General features: G+C 35.4%; 1 pseudogene; it reads left to right on the forward strand.

The window, feature by feature from the left end:
• The first annotated feature begins 6,871 nt into the window (after positions 1-6,871).
• On the forward strand, positions 6,872-8,697 carry LOC145117579 (protein ROOT INITIATION DEFECTIVE 3-like; annotated as a pseudogene).
• Positions 8,698-12,112: the final 3,415 nt, after the last annotated feature.

The raw sequence follows: 12,112 nt of genomic DNA on the forward strand, positions 1-12,112 counted from the left end.
ACAAACGTTTTGCACTATTGCAGTAAATATTATGCTGTTTCATTAACACACAATTGTCTGTTCTAACAACATCCCTATCTAGAGTAATGTTTTTCAGTTGCAATTTTAGATTATATACTCTACTCCTCTTTGTCTCCAAACGTTTCTGTGTTTCTAGCAACAAAGATTTTGATATTTCAGCTTTACTACTAATAAAACTAAGCATGTCATTAACATAAGATAAAGTATCATCAAAGTCAGATAAAACAATATTATAAGAACTGAAAGGAATATCAAAAGATTTGAGAAGAGAACGTACCTTCGAAGTCATTACAGATTTTTCTGTTCCAGTAGACACGAAGCTTTTCCAGTTACCTTCTCCTCATCAGTACTTCCTTTCTCAAACATTGCATACATTGCACCGTGTGTGAGATTCCTCGTCTCCTCGTCATCGAAACCAGATGACCAGATTTGATAGGTTGGTTCCCCATCACCATTTCCCTTTGCAACAAGTGACATTCCCTTCGTCCTAGCTCTTACTTCCTCCAACCTTTCGACATAGTAGGCCTCTTCCTTCACTCTTTCTTTCTTCTCCTCTCTTTTTCTCAACATGCAATCAACTGCCAGATGGTTCGTATCATTGTAGTAATTGCAATCAAAAACAGAATCTCCTTTTAGTTTCTTTTCTGCCTTCTCAACCACAATTTTGTTCTCCTTCTTCTCCACCTTCGACTCCTCTCTCATTTCTTTCCCTGATGATGAATTTCACTTAAAATCATTGTTTCCTTTGAACTTCGGATTAAATGGCTTCTTAAAAAACTTCTTCACTTTGTTGTTGGAATAATACGCCAGAGCTTCATCTTCCGAATTCATAAGAAAACCCTCATCATCAGAACCAACAATCTCAGCAGACTCGACCTCAGACTCTTTTCCAGACACCTTTGAAATCAACACAAGAGGGCCTCCCAGATTCATTCTCCCCTCTTCAACAATTTCGTTGATCTTAGTCTCATGAGCTTTAAAAACATTATCGAGATTTCCCAACGAGTAGTTATCGAAGCTTTGCTCGGTCTTGATCATCAAGCTAATGTTTATCCATTCCTTTCGAAGTCCCATTAAGAAAGTGAGATTGTACTCGAGAGTAGAACGTGAGACTCCATAACGATTTCATTTGAAGATCTACTCGTTTAGACGATCGTAATAAAGTTCGATTGTTTCACCGTACTTTTTCTTGAATTCACCCAATTCAAGTAGACACTGCTTAACATAACTTTTCCTCGTTTTCTTGCTTCCTTGATACTTCTCTTTCAAAACTGCCAAGAATTGATATCTTAATTATTTTAAGCATAAGTTATTAATAAATTTATTTATTTATTCGACTTTTCCGCTAATTAAAATATATGTGCAGGAAACGTGGCATTACATTAATAATCCTACATCATTTAAGGTAACACATCGGTCAAAACATCGCTTTTACATATTATGTCCCTAACTTCCAAATGTTGTAATTTCAACATTTATTCTTCTGATATATTTTATTAATCAAATATGATAGTATTTTGTTATTTAATTTGTTTAATCTGTCTATATTTTGTTATTTATCAATTATTTAATTAATTAAATAAAAAATTCTAGCCCTATATTTAGGATGTTACATCGTGAATAAGAGGGAGTGGTCAAGAGAGACCGTGTAATTTGGGAGATAACAGAAAAACTAGTTATGGCGTTTTACGGTTAAGTAGCTTCCACATTACAAAACGACTCAACTCAAATAGTAGTTTATGTATTGTTTTGGTTTTAGGTCTTTCTAGTTTATTTATAGAAGTAAAAAAAAATACATATAAATAAACAAATTGTTTTCGTTGAAAATTTCAATCTTAACCATACCCATTTAATTTTTACATCATCAACTCATTTAAGTAAAGGGACATTTTTATCTTTTCCACTTGAAATTAAAGTGTTTTTAACCTTTTTGCCCTTACTCTTAATTTAATATAGAAGAGAGAAATTAATTATATGTTACTGCCCCATCTCGTCCGAAACACCGTTACAGCCACCATCTACAATCCATGTTCTGAATGGGGCTCGTCAGCACCACCATCTGTACGACCATACCTCTCTTTCAACCAATCATTGTCTACATCCCACCACATGCCATCATACACTCTCTTCATCTCAGTCATCATTCACATCCAACCACCATCAACCCCTGATACACCATAAAGTCGGCGACAACCTCACCATCTTCTCTCAAAAACACTGTGATCACCATCACAAACATCTCAGCTACACACCATTGTCACACATCCTCCACATCTTCTTGATCAGACCCAGTTTGGTTCAACCTTCATCACATACATCAGCAATCATCACAACTCTTTAGGCCATTACCATCATCATCACCACTGATGTTCCCTGTTCATTGGCTTCACCCTACACCAACAATATCATGCCTGCAACATGGAACCAACAACCAAATAACCATCTACTACCCTCTTTTGATCATCATCATCATACATGTATGTTCATTTCATTGAAATGAATATGAATAGAATTACATTTTATATATTAACAGTTAATATAGTGATTATATAATCTGTTTTTATTCATCCAATTCAGCCCCTGGTGATTCAAAGCTAGCAAGGCTAACAGTAAAATTGTTGGTTATTTCACCAGTGTTATTTTAAATCTGAAAGTATTCAATTTTGCTGATTTGAAAAAGGCTACAAGAAACCTAAGTCAAGATTTAGGTATAAATGATTTTGGATTCAATCCATTTAAGCCATCGAGAAGTGTAGAGGAGATCAGGATAGAGACCTGCATGTACACACATATGAGCATCGATTAGGGGTGGGTCTCAGTTTTAATGAGCAGTATCTATTGATCGATTCAGAAGGGGGGGGGGGGGGGGGGGGGGGGGGGGGGGATTTAAAAGGGGGTTAGATTCAAAAGGGTACCGACGACTTGGAAGAAGCAATCAACGACCAGCGAACATAACGACAATTCAAATACGCAGTGACGTACGACGAACGGCGAAGAAGTAGCGTCAATTATTGAATGGCATTTATGAATCAGTGTTTTATTTGGGAAGATGAATTAGCGTAAAAAAGAAACTGATATAGGGATCTTTCTCTCTCTTTTATCATATTTTTGTAAGTTCAAAAAAAGGCAAAAAGGTCATACCACTGTTGACTCATTCTTTCTCGGAAATACTCTTGACTCATTCTTTCTCTTCAATTCTTTTCTTTTCTCTTCGCTTCGCTCGTTAATTTCGACTGGAGAACATGGTGTAAGTAAATGAGTAGAAATATTTTACAAGACCCATTTAATTAGTGTCATGTATGTTTTTACCACCTTTAATAGATATTAATTGTAAGACTCATGTGTTACATGAGTTAATTTTAAATAAATAAATTAAATATAAAGTTCTAAATATTTGAGAATTTGAATTTATAAGAAAAAAATAATAATGAATTATTATAATGAAAATGATTTTCATATTCTAAATTTAAACAAATAAACTAAATAAATAAACAAAACAAACTAATGAACTTTAATTTTGACAATTTTGAAATTAAAAGGTAAGTTCATTAATGATATTAATATCAATTTATTACTATATTTATTGCAATTATTATATTAAAATATTATGTGAATTTTAAAAAAATAGAAAAACTTATAAAATGGCATGTGGAAAAAAATAATTGAAAATAACTACAAAATAACGTTTGGCAAATTGAATTAGAATGTGAAAAATGAAAAAAAAAATGTTTATTTATTAGAGTAGAAGAGAAAAGATTATTGCTTCATAAATAAAATCATGTTATTATTTTTGTAAAGAACTTTTAAACATTAATAGCTTGTAATAAATTCACCAAACATTTAATAAAGTTGTGGTCAACGAATAAATATTTCCAACTAAAATTCAAGCTTTTTCTTTATTATAAAATTTATGAATAAATATTTCCAACTAAAATTCAAGCTTTTTCTTTATTATAAAATTTAATGTCTACTATAAGGATTTTTGGTAGCCAAGCATTAATAAATGACTTTCTCAAATAAAAAATCAGGAGCTTAAGATTCTCAGTAAAACATATAATTTTTATTTACAGCAAATATATTAAAACATCTCGAAAGGGAAGAAGTAAACAACAGGAAAAGGAAAACACAAGAAAATAACAAAGAAAAGGACCTAGATTCCAAACTCTTCGGTGGTAAAATATATAACTAGTATTTAAAAATATGTTAGTTTACCGTTTAAAAAAAATGTACATGAATAAATTAGAAGTGGTCTAGTAGATATCGATTCCCTCTTCTTCACTTTTAACTTTTTATTTGATAAACTAAATTGTTTATATAATTTTGAGTAAAGTGATTGTATAACTTAATTAGTTTACTCCCTTCATGTTCAAATTAAAATGAATGTGAAATTTAAATAATAATAGAGTTGATGAAATATTTTTTGTAATCAAATAATATATTAAGGTTTAGAATTCAATGTACAGTTTATATTTAGAAAGAAGCATTAAATTACCATTAACTACATATCTTGATTTTTCATATAGAAAATCTGGATTTACTACTATAAATTTCGTGCAATGAGTTTTTGGATTACACAACACTAATCCGTCTCAAAACCAAGAGATATGACGGTTGCTTTGTTCAAAGTCGTTTTTTTTGCTACATTGGTGGTGCTGAGTACTTGCGGTTTATACTCTACTCCTTTCTCATGCTATTTGGAGTTTGACTATGTTCCTCGTATTTTTGCCAACTTATGAAGAACGCACAATAATTTATTTGTTTTGTGTTTTTGCAGTATTAGGAGTTCATGTTGAAAACCAGATTCAAAGCAAAACTTCCATCCCATTTGAAAGAGATACATGTGTTGGAGTTCCAGATTGTCATAACTTAGTCTGTCCACCGGGGATGATTCGATGGTGCTTGGCGGGAATTTGTCGATGCATTAAATGAAGAATAAGTTACAGTTCATAAGAATCATAATATAGAGTTATTTGTCTAAAATGATGTTTGAATCACCTTAAATGAGTTTCAAATAGGTGGAATTTTAGTTATATATCGTTTTCTCTAGTTTTGAAAAACAATTTGTCAAAAGAGCATCGTTTTCTATATTAAATATCAGCAGAATAATGTATTTTCCATGGTTTTGAAAAACAATTTGTTAAAAAGATAACAAGATTATTGATTATTATTGTGACAAGGAAACTAGAAAAAGAGATTAACATGAAAAGTTTGAACAGAATTCTGCTAAAGCTGCCAATGTATAACATTAAACATTATTTCTTTGATTGGCAGTGCTTTCATGAACAATAACAAAATGATTGAACAACATTTAAAGATTAACTGAACAATAAACTAAGAAAAAAGTTTTCATGCCAATATTGATGAAAAAAGTTAATAAGGTTTTTATTTTTATTTTTATTTTTTTTTTAATTTTTTATTTTAACGGCGGAAGTATATTAAAACGAGCTACCAAGATGCTAGAAAAGTTAAATAATACATATAGATAAAGGAGAGATACATTAATCGAACCAACATAGCGAATTTCATCTAGCTCTATTCTTAATCCAGTTAAAAGAAGAAAGTTGGATTTCATCCGCCGTTATCATTGGGCTGCACTTCCTTTTCTTGAAAATCCGATCATTTCTAGCTTTCCAAATAGACCACAACACTAAGTAAGAAAGAGCAGCAAGCACGTTACCATCACTACAAGAAAAATCATAAATAGTTACGGAAAGTTACTATGGAATCAAAATCCGTTGCTATTTTACTACGGAATATGCTACGAAACGACTTGTCGTAGCTATTTTGCAACATAAATGGTTACGGAATTGCGTTATGTAGCTAAATCTTAAATAGCTACGTAAAAATGTTACAGAATCTAAATTTATAGTTATTTTACTACGGAATATGTTACAAAATGGTTGGTTGTAACTAATTTGCTACGAAAATGGCTACGGAATTGCATTCCGTAGCTAAATCTTGAATAGTTGCTACGGAATTAAAATCCGTAGCTAGTTTACTACAAATAATGCTACAAATTTTTTGGTTGTAGCTAGTTCTCTATGAAACTTGTTACAAAATCCATGTATGTAGCTAGTTGGCTACATAATTGGCTACGAAATAAAAATACGTAGCTAGTTAGCTATGAAATTGGGATCCGTAGCTATTTTGCTAGGAAAATTTGCTACAAAATAAAATTTTGTAGCTAATCTATTATGAAACTTGTTACAAAAAGGTGAATTTGCAAAATAGCTACGAAATCAAAATCCATAGGTATTTGGCTATGTAAAATTTCGTAGTCAAGTAGGTACAAAATATGTTTCCGTAGCAAAATATATAAGATTATTGAAAAAAGATATTAAAAATACACAATTATCTTTGAAAACTCAACAACAAAAATAAAATATTATTTTTAATTGTTTTGAAAATTTAATTATAATATAATTTCTACATTATAAATATTCTGTAATTTTTAGATTTTGATGACATACATTTGCTAATTTTCGTATAATAATATTATCCCCATATTTTTTAGGCTTTGAAAATTATTACCCCTAAATCAAAATTTATTTACCCTCAGTCTTGTACCAGCTTTTTCTAAAAAAAAAAATTAATTTGTTTTATTTTGGTGTTTTAGTAAAAAAAGAAAAGAGAGAATCCTTTGATGAACTTGAGTCGTTTCAATATTTTATTAAGGGTAAATTAGTAAATTCACACAAATCTACTTCCTCCTAACCCCAAATTAGAGGTATCACCTTCAAACCCATCGTCGGACGCCGATCGCATCTCTCCCTCTCTCAACTACCATCTCCTCCGCATTCGCGGCCGTCTCTACAACTGAATCTCCATCAAGCTCTTAAATTCTCTATACATGGAAGATGAAGTAGTCATCGCTTCTTCATCCATCGAAGCCAGAATCGGTTGTTGGGGCCTTCGTTCCGGTGCAGAACATCTCCGCTACCGCTCATGCGCCTCTCCTCCTCACGGCCTTGTATCCGTCGTTGGACGCTTCCTTGCTTCCTCCCAGCTCCGTGATTCTTCATCATCCTCTGGCTCCGTTCTCTTCTGGTCGTGGAACAAGGTAATTATGGCATCACATTTCTCTAAATGTTCGAACACATTGTTCAATTAGGTTTTCAACATACAGGGGAATTGCAAGGGAAATATGATAGCTTAATTCTTAATTACTTCCTATTGTCTAGATTCTGATAGTAGTTCAATCCCCCAACATTCACTTATGTTCTGATACTTTTTCATTGAAAAGTATCAAATTTGTCACTTATGTTCTGGTTTTCGTTGTTGCGCCTCAGGTAGAAGTTAAGAGTTTTCCAGCTGAAGCAATCAATCCTCTTGCTTGCAATAGTGATGGCACTTACATAGTAGGAGGAGGAGTTTCTTGTCATATTTACTTGTGGGAGGTGAGTTGTCAATAGCTGAAACAATCAATCCTCTTTTAGCGATTTCTCTCCTTTTATCTAAATCACTCTAAATCACTCTTCAAGTAGAAGTTAAGAGTTTTCCAGCTGAAGCAATCAATCCTCTTGCTTGCAATAGTGATGGCACTTACATAGTAGGAGGAGGAGTTTCTTGTCATATTTACTTGTGGGAGGTGAGTTGTCAATAGCTGAAACAATCAATCCTCTTTTAGCGATTTCTCTCCTTTTATCTAAATCACTCTTCAAATTATATTGATAACTCTATTATTTTGATTTACTGTATACACTTTATTGTAAGAAACTGATCTTTTATCATAGATTGCAACAGGTAGATTATTGAAGAAATGGCATGGCCATTATAGGCCTGTTACTTGCTTGGTTTTTCTAATGATCAATCACTTTTGATTTCTAGATCCGAGGATGGAACTGTTCGAGTTTGGTCACTTCTGATGTATGTATAATTACTCATTTACCCTTTTACATTCATGAATTACAATTTTAGGGTTTATCACCAATAAACTCACAACACATACATTTTCTACCTATTGTGATCAGGATATTTTATGAGGAAGGACAACAGAGAGCAGGACATCTGTATGAGTACAGTTTCACTGGTCATGCATTACCTGTAACAGACATTGTTACAGGCTATGGAGGATCCAATGCAATTATCTTGTCTGCTTCTCTAGATCGTACTTGCAAGGTACATATTGCATAAATATTTGGAAAAGACGTGAATGCCCTCATGAATTTGTTTAAATTGCAGGTATGGAGCCTATCTAGAAGGACATTGTTGAGAAATATTGTGTTCCCTTCAATAATTGTTGCAGTTGCATTAGATCCAGGAGAACATGTTTTTTATGCTGGTGGGAGAGATGGCAAAATATACATTGCAGAACTCAATGCTCAAACCACATCCAACAATAACAACAACTATGGTTTGCATATCATTGGCACATTATCTGATCAAAGGTATGCGAAACCCAATGTTTTTAAATTAATAATCTAATTCCAATGTTTTTTATTGTATTTTTAATAGTAAGGCGATATGCTCTTTGGGTTTTGCATTGGATGGATTTCAATTGGCTGTTGGATCAGAGGATGGAATGGTTCGTGTTTGGGATACAGAAAAATGTGGATGTTCAAGCAAAGTTTGAACAACAGCTTGCACAAGCAATGAATGTCATTAACACATTGAGTGAACAGGTCAAAACTTTTATTAATCAATGATAGAATATTATGTATCGAATAATGTTTTATGTTAAATTTGTAGCGACTTTTGATTTTGAAATATGTATCTTTTGATGTATTGAATATTTCTTTTAGTTTCTATAGAAATACTTTGTTATTTTTGGTTTTATATTAATTGTATTTTTGTAAATTGATATAATAAGTCAAATTAAATAACCGAATTTTATAGAAAAAATGGTATGAAACGATTGTTATGGAATTGACTACAAAAAAGTTGTTACGAAATTTGCTACGGAATGAATCGCTACGGAATTTGTTACGAAACAAATGGATACGAAATTTGCTACGGAATTTGCTATGGACCAAATGGCTACGGAATTTGCTACAGAACAACTAGCTACGAAATTTGCTATGGACCAAATGGCTACAGAATTTGCTATGTACCAAATGGCTACGGAATTTGCTACGGAACAACTAGCTACGAAATTTGCTATGGACCAAATGGCTACGGAACAAAATAGATACGGAATTTGCTACAGAATTCATTATTACGGAATTGTGATGGAAGTGTGTTGTAGTTGAAATGCTACGGATAGACGTCGTAGCAACACCCATAGCAAAATTGCTACGGAACTATAATTTCGTAGTTAAACATTTTGCTACAAGAAATCTTACTATGGATTCTCATTGGCAAATTCCGTAGCAACTTCCGTAGTTATTTATGTTTAGCTACGGAATTACATCATTTTGCTACGGAATTTTTCCATAGTTAAATCGAAATTTTCTTCTGTGCATGCCTCTTGTATGCCCCTGTTGACTTAATATCCGAAATCATGGATGAGAAATTTTTAGGGCATATATTGTTTTTACCAGACCAAGCACCAAACCAATTCCAAATGACGGTGGCATAATCACATTTGAAGAAAACATGAACAATGTCTTCATCATCCTTTAGACAAAGCTGACATAAGCATGAGCCAAGATGTACTGTCCTCTCAACAACATTACAAGCAACAGGTACCCTGTTAAGCATTAATTTCCACATGAAGCAATTGACTTTCAAGGGAATCCAATTAATCCAAAGAACTAACTGAGAAATCCCCATTTTTGTTGCCTTTCCACTTCCAATAATCTTCCACGAAAGCTAAGGAAATCCTTCCATTTTCCTGTTCAAATCTGCAAGCGCAACCGACTCTCTACCACTTCTAATTCGTCTATTCAAGCTCCATGATTTACTAATAACCCCATCTGCATTGTTGCCTGACACCCTATCTATAACGACGTAACTTTCCAAAACAATTTTTCATTTTTTTAAATCGTACTTTTAATCATAAAACAATATCAAAACATAATGTATCCAATGTCATCATCACAAAACAATTCCCAGAATCTCATTATAATCTCTATGAGTGTGTACTGATCATGCCGACGCCTTCCCGCGATCCTCACTGGTACCTGAAACACATAACACACAACACGTTAAGCATAAATGCTTAGTGAGTTCCCCAAAATACCACATACAACACATACGCCACTCGAGGCTACAGTACGACCCTCCGGTCGATGTGTCTCAGCAAAACCCTCCAGTCCCGTAGCTCGTTGGACCCTTCGGACCGGTCTGTATCGTTGGACCCTTCGGTCCGATCTGTATCGTTGGACCCTTCGGTCCGGTCTATATCGTTGGACCCTCCGGTCCGGTCTATACAACACATAACATACATATAACACAATGCACATAATCTCATATATACACATAGCATACAAGACCCTCCGGTCTACACATAAATACCGCTCTAGGTAATGTATAGTGAGAAGACTCACCTCGGGTATCTCGGATGATCTCTCACACGAATATACTAATCTAGCCCCCGCCTAATCACATACACAATATCCTCAAATAAATAATGGCTCTCAAAGGCTAGATTAAATCCCCTTCTACAATCCCTCAGAAGGGTAAAAGACCATTTTACCCCTCCTTGATCCAAAAGCCCAAATGTTGACCAAAACCCTAAAAGTCAACGGTCAAACTTTGACCCGACTCATCGAGTGCACATGGGCGACTCGGCGAGTCCATGCGTGTCCTTTTCGCCCCTGGTCCTCACTCGACTCGCTGAGTCAACCCTACCCTCAACGGGTTATCACAGGTCGCGAATCGCAGGGCAACCCGACTCGACTCGTCGAGTCCCTTATGGACTCGGCGAGTTCCTCCCATGAAAATGCTCAAATGATCTTTTGAGGTCAGATCTGCTTTACCAACCAGTAGATCTATCCTTCTAACACTCGAAAGTCACGTAAAGGTTCAAACTTTACGTTCATGCAATGCTTATAAGACCAAAAATGGAGAAATAACCTTTAAAATGGGGTTCTACTCTCAAGGCTCACATGAAACCTCATAAAGCTGGAAGCTTGGGACCTTTTGGACCTCTCAAGGTCCAGATCTATCATCCATACCCAAAGGAACCTCATATGCTTCACAATCTAACTCAAAATTGTGCAAAGGAAACCCTAGATTCAAGGAATCTATCAAATACACGAAATGGGAAGGAACTTGTACCTCAAAACGTGAATCTCAGTGTGAACAACACAGATCCAAGCTCCATAATTAATCTAGCTTGGATTTTCCCACTCCTTCTTGCAAGATCACACCAAAGGATGAGGAATTAGCCTCCAAATTGCTCTCTAAGCTCTCTTTGCTCTCTAGGGTTTTCACAGGGGAGTAGTGGCCGCAAATGACGGCCATAAGGGCCTTTAAATAGGGCTCAGGCCCTGAGATTTAGGGTTTCATTTTACAGCGCGGACTCGCCGAGTCCACTCATCGACTCGTCGAGTCCGGTCATTAATCAGACAAGAACTCGCGATCCTACTCGGCGAGTCTGAGCGTCTACTCGCCGAGTCCCACCATAAAAATCAAGATAAATAATTAAAATAAGATACCTGGGAATCCAGATGTTACAATTCTCCCCCACTAGAATCAGAATTCGCCCACGAAGTCTCATTTCTACAAACAGCTCTGGGTGTAGCTTCAGCATCTCCGCCTCCGGCTCCCAAGTCAGCTCGGACCCTCTCTGATGTTGCCACTGGACCTGAACCAAGGACTCCTCCTTGTTCCTCAGAACCTTGATCTTCCGATCCCGGATCGCGATTGGCCTCTCAGCATAATTCAGGCTTGCATCCACCTGAATATCCTCCAGCGGCACCACCGCCGACTCGTCGGCTATACACTTACTCAATAGAGACACGTGGAAGGTATCATGAATCTGGCTCAACTCCGCAGGTAGCTCCAACCGATACGCTACCCTGCCCACCCTCGCGGTCACCCTGAACGGCCCAATGTACCGGGGCCCCAGCTTGCCCCTCTTCCTGAATCGAATCACTCCTTTCCAAGGAGACACCTTCAGGAGTATGAAGTCTCCCACCTGGAACTCCAGCTTAGATCGTTGCCTATCCGCATAACTCTTCTGGTGGCTCTGAGCTGTCAACAACGT

Source organism: Lactuca virosa, chromosome 5, assembly GCF_052849685.1.
Source record: "Lactuca virosa cultivar CGN04683 chromosome 5, Lactuca_virosa_CGN04683_v6, whole genome shotgun sequence".
NCBI lineage: Eukaryota > Viridiplantae > Streptophyta > Magnoliopsida > Asterales > Asteraceae > Lactuca > Lactuca virosa.